Genomic DNA, 12,232 nt, shown 5'->3' on the forward strand with positions numbered 1-12,232 from the left:
AGGCCTAAAGGTCGCCTTTTTCCCTTATTTTCTTGAGTGACACGTGTCAAGCAGGGATTGGTCCACTTTGGGCCATCCTGAGGCTGACACGTGTCATCCTCTGATTGGACCACGTGGCGGGGTAAAATTACCCTAAACAAATGTGACTCCATGACTCACTTCGTACCATCATCCTCGATCCTCCTTTCGTGGTTCCGAACCATATGGAGTTAGTAATCTCATGGATTATGAATGGGGTGTAACCTTCACGGGTCAATCGTTGTTGCCTATCGTTGTCCCTTATTCATGGTTGCCTTTTATGATCCGTGAACGGTTTACAAGTTCCTTAAAAACTTGTTGGCGGCTCCCTACATTATTTGTCCCTAATCGTATTATGTCAATTCCCACTTCCTATGAGTTCCAAGCATATTCACCACATGCTTTTAACGTAGGCACACTTCGAGTGACGCCTACAATAACAAAAAAAAAATTAAATAAAAAAAAACTGCACTTGGCAAGAAAAGAAGGGTGAAATGTCACAACTTGTTAATTTTATAGCAATTTGTCACAATTTGATAACTTTTATACTAATATGTCGCCAGTAGACCTGGTTATTGGGTGGGTCGGGTCAGGGTCGGTGCGGGTCGATTGCGGGCCAGGGTCAAAGAGGGTCACATTTTATAGGGTCAATATAGGGTCGGGCCAATGTGGGTCGCAGTCGATAATGGGCGGACCTACAAAATATCAATGAAAATAAATATTGGACAAAGCCATTATTAAATACATATGAATACAAATTAATCTATACAATTATTTTTACATTATGTATTTTCTTTATCAACTAAATTGGAAAAACATGTTGGCCCTATATTGACCCTACCCAATAAGGGCCATGTCCATTAATAGCCCTGTCCATTAAAACCCCTATAAGCTTGGCCCTGACCCTAATATCATTGGACTACTCTGTCCAATAACCACCTCTAGTCGCCAGTGACTAACTTTTATATCAATATATCACAACTTGCTAACTTTTATACCAATATGTCGCCGGTGATAATTTTTATACCAATATGTCACAACGGTGCTAACTTTTATACCAATTTGGCTAGTTGGCCATTAGAAACATATATAGTAGTTGCTAAAAAAAATATATATACATAGTACCATTGGAGGCTTAATTGTATATTTTGTGTACCGTTAATGACATTGACATTTACCTAGTCTATAAATCTCTATTTGTACTACTAGAAAAATAGCATGACATATTTATAATATCAAAATGTATTATGATTAATGAAATTTCTTTTTTCACTGAATGACACTAGTAGAAAATATCATTTGGCCACCGGTTCAAAACCCCCCTATGCCACCGGTTTTGAACCGATGGGCATTTGGTGGGTGGCAATAAACAGACTCAAGGCCACCGGTTCAAAACCGGTGGCAAAAACTAGTATTGCCACCGGTTAACCGGTGGCAAAACCTTTCCCGCTTTTTTTTTGTAAGGGTTATTGACACCGGTTCTTGCTCAAAACCGGTGCCTTTAATGGCAAAAAAAAAAAAAAAAATTTTTTTTTTTTTTTTTGCATTTTTTTCACTTAAATTGATGTATAAACACTAATATATATATATAAACTTACATATTTTTATAAAAAAGATGTTGTAATATTACAATTTTCGTCCAAAAAATAAAATAAAATACAAAGTTACACGGCAGCACAGAAGCATCTGCAAGACAGATACAGCAGCAGCAGCCTTACGAGGCAGTAGCTGCACCAAAACAATCAGAAATTGCAATTAGAAATTAACAATGAATAAAAAACAAATTTGGAACTAAACCTGTAATATTCTTGAGAAATAATGTGGGATGGGACCAAGATAATAATCTTTAAATTAGCTAATCAGTGATGGCAACAAGAACTAATACCCTTCAACAAATGTCTACTAATCAATACAATAATGTCCACATCATAACATCTGCTGGACCATGTTTCATATATAAACCATTACATTTGTATTAAAAGCATATGGTCATACCACCATACAGATATATTTCGATAGTTGTGAAATAATAAGCAACATGGGTTAGCAAGATAAATAATTCCCCATTAATATGATCAAGCACACCTTAAGTTGAACTGTTCACACATATTTCCATGTCAAAACAGGTAGGTACATAAGAAAGGTTCCACAAGATATGTGGCACTCTGGAACTCCAATTTCACTAAAAGCCTCCTTTTCTTAATAATGCCTTCCTCTTTTATACTTGTATGTATCTTAGCAAGAGAACATAAGATAAATGAAACCAAATTGGAATTCTTTACACTGAGAAACACTCTCAAATATTTGGAGAGACTACTATATGCATAATCTAAATATCTCTAAATAGTAACATTCTCTTTCTCAGATGTCTCCTACAAAAAAACATTCCAGTCAAGTTAAGAGGTTTAGGCTACAACTCATATGTCACCAATGTGCATTCGAATATGTTTTTGGCCATATATTTAGCTATTTCCTTGGCAAACTCCAAAGAAAGCAACTTTGGATAACTTCAAAAAACTATAAATTATGTGTGATAACAAGTTCTACACCATGAAACCTAGAGTCACTCACTTCCATTATGCCTATTAGAAGATAAAAACCATGTTTTGCCTTGTCTTTACCTAGTATGACAAGGCAAAGAGGAATGTGACAAAGAGATCAGAGACATCGATACAGCATAACGTGTTGACTGTGCACATAGTTATTATACTACCAACCTTCAATCACAATAAACAAGGAAATATCTGATCACATGGCCATAGCAAAATTAGAAACTCTATAGAAGCTGTTGGAAAAGAATCATTGATACATTACAAGCACAAGACAGAAGCAGCAGCAACATGGTAGCACAGATACAGCAACAACACAGAAGCAGCAGCCTTGCAAGGCAGCAGTTGCAGCAACAGATGCACCAGAACAATCAGAAATTGCAATCACAAATTAACAATAAAAAAAAATTAAGAAACAAAATTGAAACTAAACCTGTCCTTATTAAGCACACGCCTCGGAAATTACTTTTCCTGCAAAGAAGAAAAACACAGAAAAAGAGACCAATAAGAATAGCACCAAATAAATGTAAGATTAGTGATAGAATCTATTTTCTTTCTCTACTTAAACTCTTCAACAACTAATTGAATAAAAAAAACACTATGATATTTTTAATTACTATGGAATCAATCTCCACAATAGGTGAAGCATAGATATACACTTATGAAACAAATCACCAAAAAAAAAAAAATAGAAAAACAGATCAGACAATAATAAAAGAACTGCACTTAGAATTCACAAAATATGCACTTACAAATATCACAATACAAACAAAAATGATAGTTACCAAACAAGCACTTCCAATTCGAAACACCAAAAGTATTACAATTTCAACAAACAAGATCACAGTTGCACCAAATCAAAAGCTAAACAAAAAGCAACAATAATCTAAATCATATCAGATATCACATATTTAAAAATGAAATTACATTAAAAGGTTAAATAAAAACTTACATTCCACCAACTCCTCCAATAACCTCCAAACTAATTGGATGAAATGGAAGCTCGCAAATTCCAACCTTAAAACACCAATCATTCAATAATTTAATAGATACTCAATCATAATAACAATAATAAAAAAAATTTTAAAAAAAAAAAAAAAAGCAAAATCTAATTCTAATTCAATCCTTTACGAAAATCCATCTAAAATAAAATTAACATGAGCAGTAATTTATAACCTTAACACCAATTTGAACATTTGAACCCTTTATGTATATGGTGTGGACAAGAAATAAGACCTTAAATATATGAACAGTAATTAATAACAAAACCCAGAAGCAGCAGCTCTTATCTCGTCCAATTTGAACACAGTGAAACTCGGTTGAGACACACTTTCATCTTTCCCTCCGTTTTCTACAATCACCCAGAAATCAAAAATATATAAGCATCAAAACCCATCAAAGATTAAACTACAAACAGTTAAACAACATCCACAAACCCAATCTTTGATCTCAAAATATAACAGACTATAACTCCTCCTGGATCAGATCTAGCAACTAAAACCCAATCAAACCCATAATCCCCTTTACTCCCGATTCCAATTTAATCCCATTCATGTAACTTACTATTATTAGCTAACAAGAGGGACAAAATCGAACTCAAAATCAAACATCACATACAAACTCAAACCCAAACACAGCAACCACATCACAAAATCAAAAATATAACCTTATAACTCAAGGAAATCGAAATCAAAATCAAAATTCATATTATCAGCTGTAAATACCCCCAAAAAAACCCACTAAACACTCAAAAACACCCAGAAAAATGCCATAAAAAATCGAAACATGTCTGTCACACGTTAACACAACAACCTAATCAATTCCAAATCAATTCAAACCAAAAAAAAAAAAAAAAAAAAAAAAAAAAAAAAATCAGAATTTCAGTAAATTGAAGCCCGATCTGAACCAGATCCTAACCCTAAAAACACAATTCAGCAAAAAAAAAAATCGAAAACAATCGAAAAAATTACAAATACAAGTACCTTATTCTCGGATTTAAGCAGAGGACTCAAGAAGAGATAGATAGATGGAGTGGGCTGGCGGATCGCGACCACCGTCACCATAATCACCTTGGCGCCGTGAAGAGAACAACATATTCATCAACCTCATCACAACATAACCCCAACTAATTCAATCAAACGCCCAATTCATTTCAATTGTTCATCATTAATCACAAAAAAAGTAAATAAAAATCAGAAACCCTAGATCTCAAATCGAAGAGCACATACCTTCGTGAAGAATTCCACCACATCTGCAAAGATCTGGCACCGGTAAATAAAAAGACCGTCAATTACGATGGTGGCGACAACATTCACCACCGCCGTCATCCTCAAATCCTAAATTCTCCAGTAGTGGTGCCAAGAGAGAAGTGAAAGAAAGAAAGAGTGGAGTGGCAATAGATGGGGCGGCGGTAGATGGAGCAAGAGGAGGCAAGTGAAGAGAGAGAAAGGAGGGTTTGAGCAGAGAGAAGAGAGAGGAGACGGAGAAATCAAGAAGAGAGAGAAAACAAAGGAGAGAGTACGAGAAGAGAGAAGTAGAGATGAGGCGCGTTTTTTTTTTTAACAAAACCACCGGTTCAAAACCGGTGGCCTTTACCATTTATGCCACTGGTTCGGATTGAACCGGTGGCAATTTAAATATATATAATCCTGCCCATTTTTTAAGCCACCGGTTTTCGAAAACCGGTGGCCATTGAGCGGTGCCTTTTTGTTTTTTTCTACTAGTGTGATATGTTTACTATCATAGAAAAAAGATCATCCTATTTACTAAAATTGGTTATTATCGCAAAGGTATGTAACAATATTTAGCGCTACTTCTAGCGCAAATCAACAATAGATAAGCTCTTTTTAAATTTAATTATAGTAAGAAATTAAAGTGAATGATTAGTTTTCCCTCCGTCTCAATATTAAGTGTATGTTTCTCATATTTCATGGGTTTTAATGCAAATGAATGAAGTGTAAAAAGCATGTGTGAAGTACATTGAGAATAGCTATAAAGTGTATAATTTTGTTTTCAAATGGAGACAATAATAATGAAAAAACATACGTGAAGTACATGTGGGCACCGATTTTAAGGGTTATTTAGAGAAGTTTAGTATGTTAAAAGGTATATAATAGGGTATGTAGTAATTATACATGAAAAAAAAAATTGAAGTAAATATTTAATTATGGGACAACTAATTAGGAAAACAGACATTTAATAATGGGACGGAAGGAGTATAAAGTTTAAAATTTTGAAGTATTAATTTGAGTATTTGATTTTACTACCTCTGTTTCATGTTTTCTGCAACTTTGGAATTTTATATATTTCACAAATAATACCCAAAGTTGCAAACAATATGAAACGGATGTACCAGGATTTTTGTTTTCTTTAAGATAGTTAAACGTTTGACAATATAAAAAAAAGTTAGCCAACCTGTTGACACCTAAAAATATCTCCCGAAACCAAACCCGATGATGAACAACTTTTCATTGCTGTTATTGTTCAAGTTGAGTATTTAATCTTTGGAGTGCTTAAATTCATATTCAATCCCAATACATTTCATAAACCAACTCAATTCCTAGCCAATTTCCCTAAACCATTACTTATTTTTTCTTCTTTTCGTGTCCACATCACAAAACCGGGATAAAATGATTTTGTAGCCCTATAATTTTGATCCAATTATAATTTGGTTGGATAGGTCTTTCAGTAAGCTTTCCAACGATATATCCTAAGATATGAGCCAAATACTACACGCGGCCCAAAACCGACACCCTTTCACTAAAACGGCCATATCTTAAAAATTAACAGATTATTTTGACCTGATTTTAAAATGGTTGGAAATTAGGCTTGATAAGATTTCCAGCGATATATTATATGTCTTATTCCGAGTTATGGATCAAAAGTTATCATAGTTTTAAAAATGCGTAAAAAACTAGAATTACCGCAAAACAGCTAAATTGTCGTGGCACGGCAAAAGCTGACATGTCATGGTGCGTTGTACCATGACACGGTATTATGCACCATCTTGCGGTACAAAAACCATGACACGGTGCTTTCCCGTGCCTATTCTGCGTTTATTCTCACACGCTTATGAATCTGGACACACTTTTAGACAAATTATACACCGCGACACGGTGTGCTACACCATGCCACGGTGGACTGTACCGTGTCAGGTGCCCAATACCGTGTCACGGTGCCCAATTAGGGTTTTTTAGCGGCTCTTATCTCTTCTAGGGTTCTGTGGATTCCCCTGTTTGTCTCCTCTATAAATACAAACCTGATTTCTGGAGTTACGGGGCACCAAAAATTATTCTCTTTCTCCCTACACCAAAAATCATTCGCTTCTCCTCTCTAGCTGAAATTCTAGCCTCCTTATTCTTCAATAATATTTCTCCTAAGAAATCCAAGGAGTCCATACTTAACCCGAGGTTCCGTCCTTACACCAAGGCGTAAAAGGTATAATTGACTGAGGGTTTGGACGAAATCAACTCTACTTTTTATTTAATTTAATTTCAATTTGATTTATTATTTATTGAAGTTACTAACGGTTTATTCATGGTGTAGTAATTCAAGGAAACACGCAAAGTGAGTAATTAATTCACTTATATACTCTTAATTTATTCTTCTTGCTAGTATCATGATTAGGTTTATTCTTATTTTATTTGGACTAACGCTATTATTGTTAAAATGCTTCCAATATTGATGTTGATTTTATTATATTTTTATACTCACCATATTGCATGTTTATAGGGAATATGTAATTGAAAATCACGACTAATAAGATGATTTGGACAATCGGTTTAGGTTCCTTTTTAATCTTGTTATTTAATTAATTGATCACAAATGTTTTAGGATTATATGAATCTTAAGGAGTTCGAGAAATATTGCAACACGATTAAGATTAGCGGTGTAGCGCAAGAATTCATAAGGCTCAAGCTATTTCCTTTCTCTCTAACTGGGAGAGCTCAAGAGTGGCTAGACAAGGAAGTGAATCCTAATTCTGTGAGAACTTAGGATGAAGTCACCAAGGAATTTCTTTCCCGTTTCTTCCCTCGAAAGAAAACGACTGAGATTAGAGCTTTAATTCAAAGTACCAAGCAAAGAACTAGTGAAAGCCTCAATGAAGCATGGGAGAGGAATAAGACTTATCAAAGAGAGTGTCCTCACCATGGAATCCCCACTTACCAAATCATTCAAATCTTTTATGGTGCTTTGAGTCCTCAAGGGAGGTCAAGTCTTGATTCCGGAGCCAGAGGCCGAATCATAAACAAGACGGTTAAAGAGGTTGTGGATGTGATAGATGATGTAGTAAAGAACTACATGGATTGGAAAGAAGTTGAGATAGAGTTGACAACAAAAATGGCTCAATTGATCAACTCAACGCCATCAACAATTTTTCCACATTATTTTCGGACTTAGGGAAGGAGATGGTTTCTATCAAGGCTAAGCTTGAGAATGCTTCTTCACAAGCTCAAACTCTTCCCTTCCAATTTTCAGGGAAAGGTACATCTTCTTACTCCACCCCTATTTTCGCTTCTTGTTGCATGATTAGAGAATACTTGGTTTGTGATTTATGTGGAAAGAGTGATCATGATGCTTCTATTTGCCCAAATGCTTTTTGTGATGGATACGATGACTATGATGGGAATTGGAATCATCATCACCAAAGAAACTTTGATAATTATAATCCAGGGAATAGTTATAGGAACCAAGAAAACCGAGGTTTCCATTGTAACTATAACAACCATGTCTATAATGATTAAAGTCACGACCAAGTATATGGCGATCATAACCAAGGTTATGGTAACTATAATAAAAATTTCGGCCAAAATCATGGTATGGGGAATTGGAGTAACCAAAGTGGGGGAAATTTTCAAAAAAATTCTCAAAAAGGTCCCTCACCCGAATTTACTCCAAAGACCCAAGGGAAAGGTGATGATTCCTACGATCAACTATCTCATTCTATGAGTAGGCTAGAGAATGTCATGGTAGATCAAGTCAAAATATTGAATGATTACATATCGTTTAGTAGCAAAATGTGTTATGACTTGTTAAATCATGGAAAGACTCTTGAGACCCAAGTCATTTAACTAGCCAACACCTCAAAAGAGCATGACACCCTTTCTTCTTTACCTTCACAAGGAATTGATCCTAATGATCCGGTTTGTTCTATCACCACTAGGAGTGGTAGGGTCCTTGAGAGTGATGTGCCTAAGAAGAGTGGTGCGAAAGAGAGTCCAATTGAAAATGAGAAAGATGAGAGCCCTTTAGTTGAGGAAGTTGTTAAGGAACAAGTTGAGAAGGTGAAAGAGAAAGAAAAAGAAGTTTACAAACCAAAACTTCCTTACCCCTAAAAGTTCAATAGGCACAAGTTGGATGAACAATTTGGAGAATTCATCGAGATGCTTAAGAAAATTTATCTTTCTATTCCTTTCACCGAAGTCTTGGAACAAATTCCTAATTATATTAAGTTTCTTAAGGAAATTTTGTGCGGTAAGAGAGATTGCAATATGGTGGAACTGGTGAGATTGGGGGAGTGTTTTAGTGCCTTCATCCATAATGACTTTCCCCCAAAGATAAAAGATCCCGGAAATTTTTCCATCCTTTGCAATATTGAAGGAAAATTGTTCCAAAATGCCCTTTGTGATCTTGGTGCTAGTGTTAGCATCATGCCTTATTCCGTCTTCAAGAGACTAAAGATAGGTGAGCTCCTTTCAACCAACATGACTCTTCAATTGGTCGACCGTTCTATTAAGTTCCCCAAAGGTAGAGTTGAGGATTTCACTATCAAGATAGGATGTCACTATCAAGATAGGAGATTAAGTTCCCCAAAGGTAGAGTTTTCATATGGCATACGCCTAATGCGTGAGCCAGTTGAGTGCGGTTTGATTAGTGCTTGCTTGTTTGCCGTTTTATTTATCTTAATTAATCTTGTCTATTTTAATTAAAATTTTGGAGGCTAGGTCTCGGTTTTGAGCGGCATTGGCAAAATTTAATTTGACAAATTTTGGGTTCTACCGGCTTAATTTATTGGATTAATTAAGATGGATGCGGAATTTAGTGGAAGCTTCAATTATTAATTACGTCAATTACATAATCGGTTAAACAACTTTGACTAGTTTTAATTAGGCGTGTTAATCAGATTAACCACCTAGATTAGTTACTAGTGTGCGCGCGTGTTTAATGCATTATTACTTGTTTGTTGTAAAATGCAGGGGTTATTCACATATAGTGAATGGATGAATGGAATGTATATTCTCTCACAAGTTTTATGAAATGGAAACTAGTGGGACCTGATTAGGATAGAAAATACAGACTACGTGCCGTGATGTATTTTTGTAAATCTAAATACGGTCTACGTACTGTTGAGTATTTTTGTACCTTATTATTTAGATTAATCCTAGTCGTAGATACTAGTAGTTGCATAATTTTTTGTTAAGTCTTGAAGACGGGGTTTCTTGGAAGACGATGCCTTAAAGTTGCTAATGAAGACCTTATGAAGACTTGAAAAATTCAAGGGATCATGCTAGTTGCCAATATGCATCTTATACTTATGCTTTATATATTTATGCTTGTGCTTATATATGAATGATATGTTAGATGCATGTGTAGGTTTTCAAAATATTGTGATGATTAGTTAAGTTCACTTAAATCAACCAACATAGAAATCCTAGGTCCCTAATAATATTGAGTTAAAACTTCCCTTTCAAAAACAACACTTGCAAACCGAATGGGTGTAATGGTGGGCTACGCCAAAGCGAGGCACCATTACTACTTTAAGGTTCGTAAGGCACACCGGGTGTGAAAGATTGTTTTGGTTGAACTCATCGGTATGAGTGAGGAGTCCTCACATGTCGTGGCAAAAGAGATACATCGTCTAGATGCATTGGATGCGACAATTATCTAACCAAGAATGGCTTGGAGCCATTAGCAAGGCAATGCTTACCTTGGGATAACAAGTGTTAGGACAAGCCAAAGCATGCTTAAGATACTTATTAATCCCTTGGATCTTAAAATTGCCTTATTTACACAAAATGGGGACAATTTTATGTGTAAATAAGACATTAAATAAGTATTGAAATATGCATGAATTTAATTCAATCTTATTTAAAGTATTTTGAATGGATTTTCATTTCAAATTCTTTCAATTGTAGAATCATGTCTTCGAACAACTCAACCAACCAGTTTTCATTACGCTCAATTCTCGATAAGGAGAAGTTGAGTGGGACTAATTTCCTTGATTGGTAAAGGAATTTGCGCATCGTTCATATGCAAGAACGGAAAGAGTATGCCCTTGATGAGGAAATGCCCGAGGCTCCCAATGAGGAGGTGACTCAGGCTACTCTTAACCGATGGAAAGTGGCCGATCGGGATGTCAAGTGCATTATGCTAGCCACTATGTCTCCTGAACTTCAGAAAACCTTCTTTGAGAAGTAATCGGCCTATGAGATCATTTCTGAGTTACAGAATATGTTTCAAGAGTAGGCTCCAACTAAAAGGTTTGAAACCCACAGGAAGATCCTTGAGACTAAGCTAAAGAAAGGAGAGCCAGTCAGCCCATATGTGCTAAAAAATGATCGGATTATTTGACAACATGGGAAGGCTTGATGCGGGGTACTCAACTGAGATTGCTATTGACATCATTCTCCATTACCTTCACAAAGGCTATGACCAGTTCAAAATGAACTACAACATGCATAGCATGGAGAAAACCCTCACTAAGCTTCATGGGATGTTGAAGCAAGCTGAGCATACGCTCAAAGATGAGGGAAAGCATGATATGCTTATGATAAAGAAGGGCAAGCCGTTCAAACGGGCAGGCAAAAAGAAGAAAGGCTTCAAGGGGAAAGGCAAGAAGTACTTTCCGCCTAAGCCGAAAGTTACCAAAGATAACAAGGAGAAGAAGGTAGCATCTTCTAAGTCTGATTCTGAATGCTTCTATTGCAAGAAGAAGGGACATTGGAAGAGAGACTACCTCAAACTCAAGGAAGATAAGAAGAACGGAACCGTTGCTTCTATATCAGGTATTTACGTTATAGACTTTAACTTCACTAGCACAGCTTCATGGGTATTAGATACCGGATGTGGCTTACACCTTTGTTCCAATTCTCAGGCACCAAGGAACACTAGGAGGCTGGGGAAGGCAGAGATCGAGCTCCGGGTAGGAAATGGAGCAAGGATTGGTGTTATATCCGTAGGATATCTTAGTTTGTCTTTGCCCACGGGGCTAGTTTTGGAACTTAAAAATTTTTATTGTGTTCCCAACATCACCAAAAACATTATTTCAATTTCGGTGTTGGACGCCAAATGTTTTGAATTTTGAGTAAAAGACCAATCATGTTCATTTTATATCGATATTGTTTTATATGGTACGGCACATTCTGAAAATGGTCATTATGTGCTATGTTTAGACAAAGATATTTATAATGTCAATAATCGCGCTAAGAAAGCTAAGACTACACAATCTAGTCAAACCTACTTGTGGCATTGTCGCCTTGGCCACATTAACATCAAACTCATCAAGAAACTTCTACAAGAAGGCATTCTAGACTCATTTGATTTAGAATCATTTGAGAATTGCGAAGGGTGTTTACTAGGCAAGATAATAAAGCAACCATTCTCCAAGTTAGGAGAAAGGGCCACTGACTAATAAGGCCTAATACATACCGACATATGTGGGCCAA

The 12,232-nt window shown here is 35.9% G+C and overlaps 1 long non-coding RNA gene and 1 other non-coding gene across 4 annotated transcripts; both read right to left on the minus strand.

Moving 5' to 3' along the window:
- Window positions 1-1,817: 1,817 nt before the first annotated feature.
- On the minus strand, window positions 1,818-5,111 carry LOC145585376 (uncharacterized). 3 transcript variants are annotated; one of them, XR_014100668.1, is made up of 3 exons: window positions 4,796-5,111; window positions 4,550-4,671; window positions 1,818-3,918 (listed from the first exon to the last, which is right to left on the minus strand). It is a non-coding gene; the product is annotated as an uncharacterized LOC145585376 (long non-coding RNA). The 3 variants fall into 3 exon arrangements; XR_014100649.1 differs by having other exon boundaries at window positions 4,550-4,692; XR_014100659.1 differs by having other exon boundaries at window positions 1,818-3,584; window positions 3,804-3,918; window positions 4,550-5,111.
- A 2,505-nt stretch (window positions 5,112-7,616) lies between these two features.
- LOC145566498 (small nucleolar RNA R71) lies at window positions 7,617-7,723 on the minus strand. The gene has a single exon (XR_014095435.1). It is a non-coding gene; the product is annotated as a small nucleolar RNA R71 (small nucleolar RNA).
- Window positions 7,724-12,232: the final 4,509 nt, after the last annotated feature.

This window comes from Chenopodium album, chromosome 1, assembly GCF_948465745.1.
Source record: "Chenopodium album chromosome 1, dcCheAlbu1.1, whole genome shotgun sequence".
In the NCBI taxonomy this organism is placed as follows: domain Eukaryota; kingdom Viridiplantae; phylum Streptophyta; class Magnoliopsida; order Caryophyllales; family Amaranthaceae; genus Chenopodium; species Chenopodium album.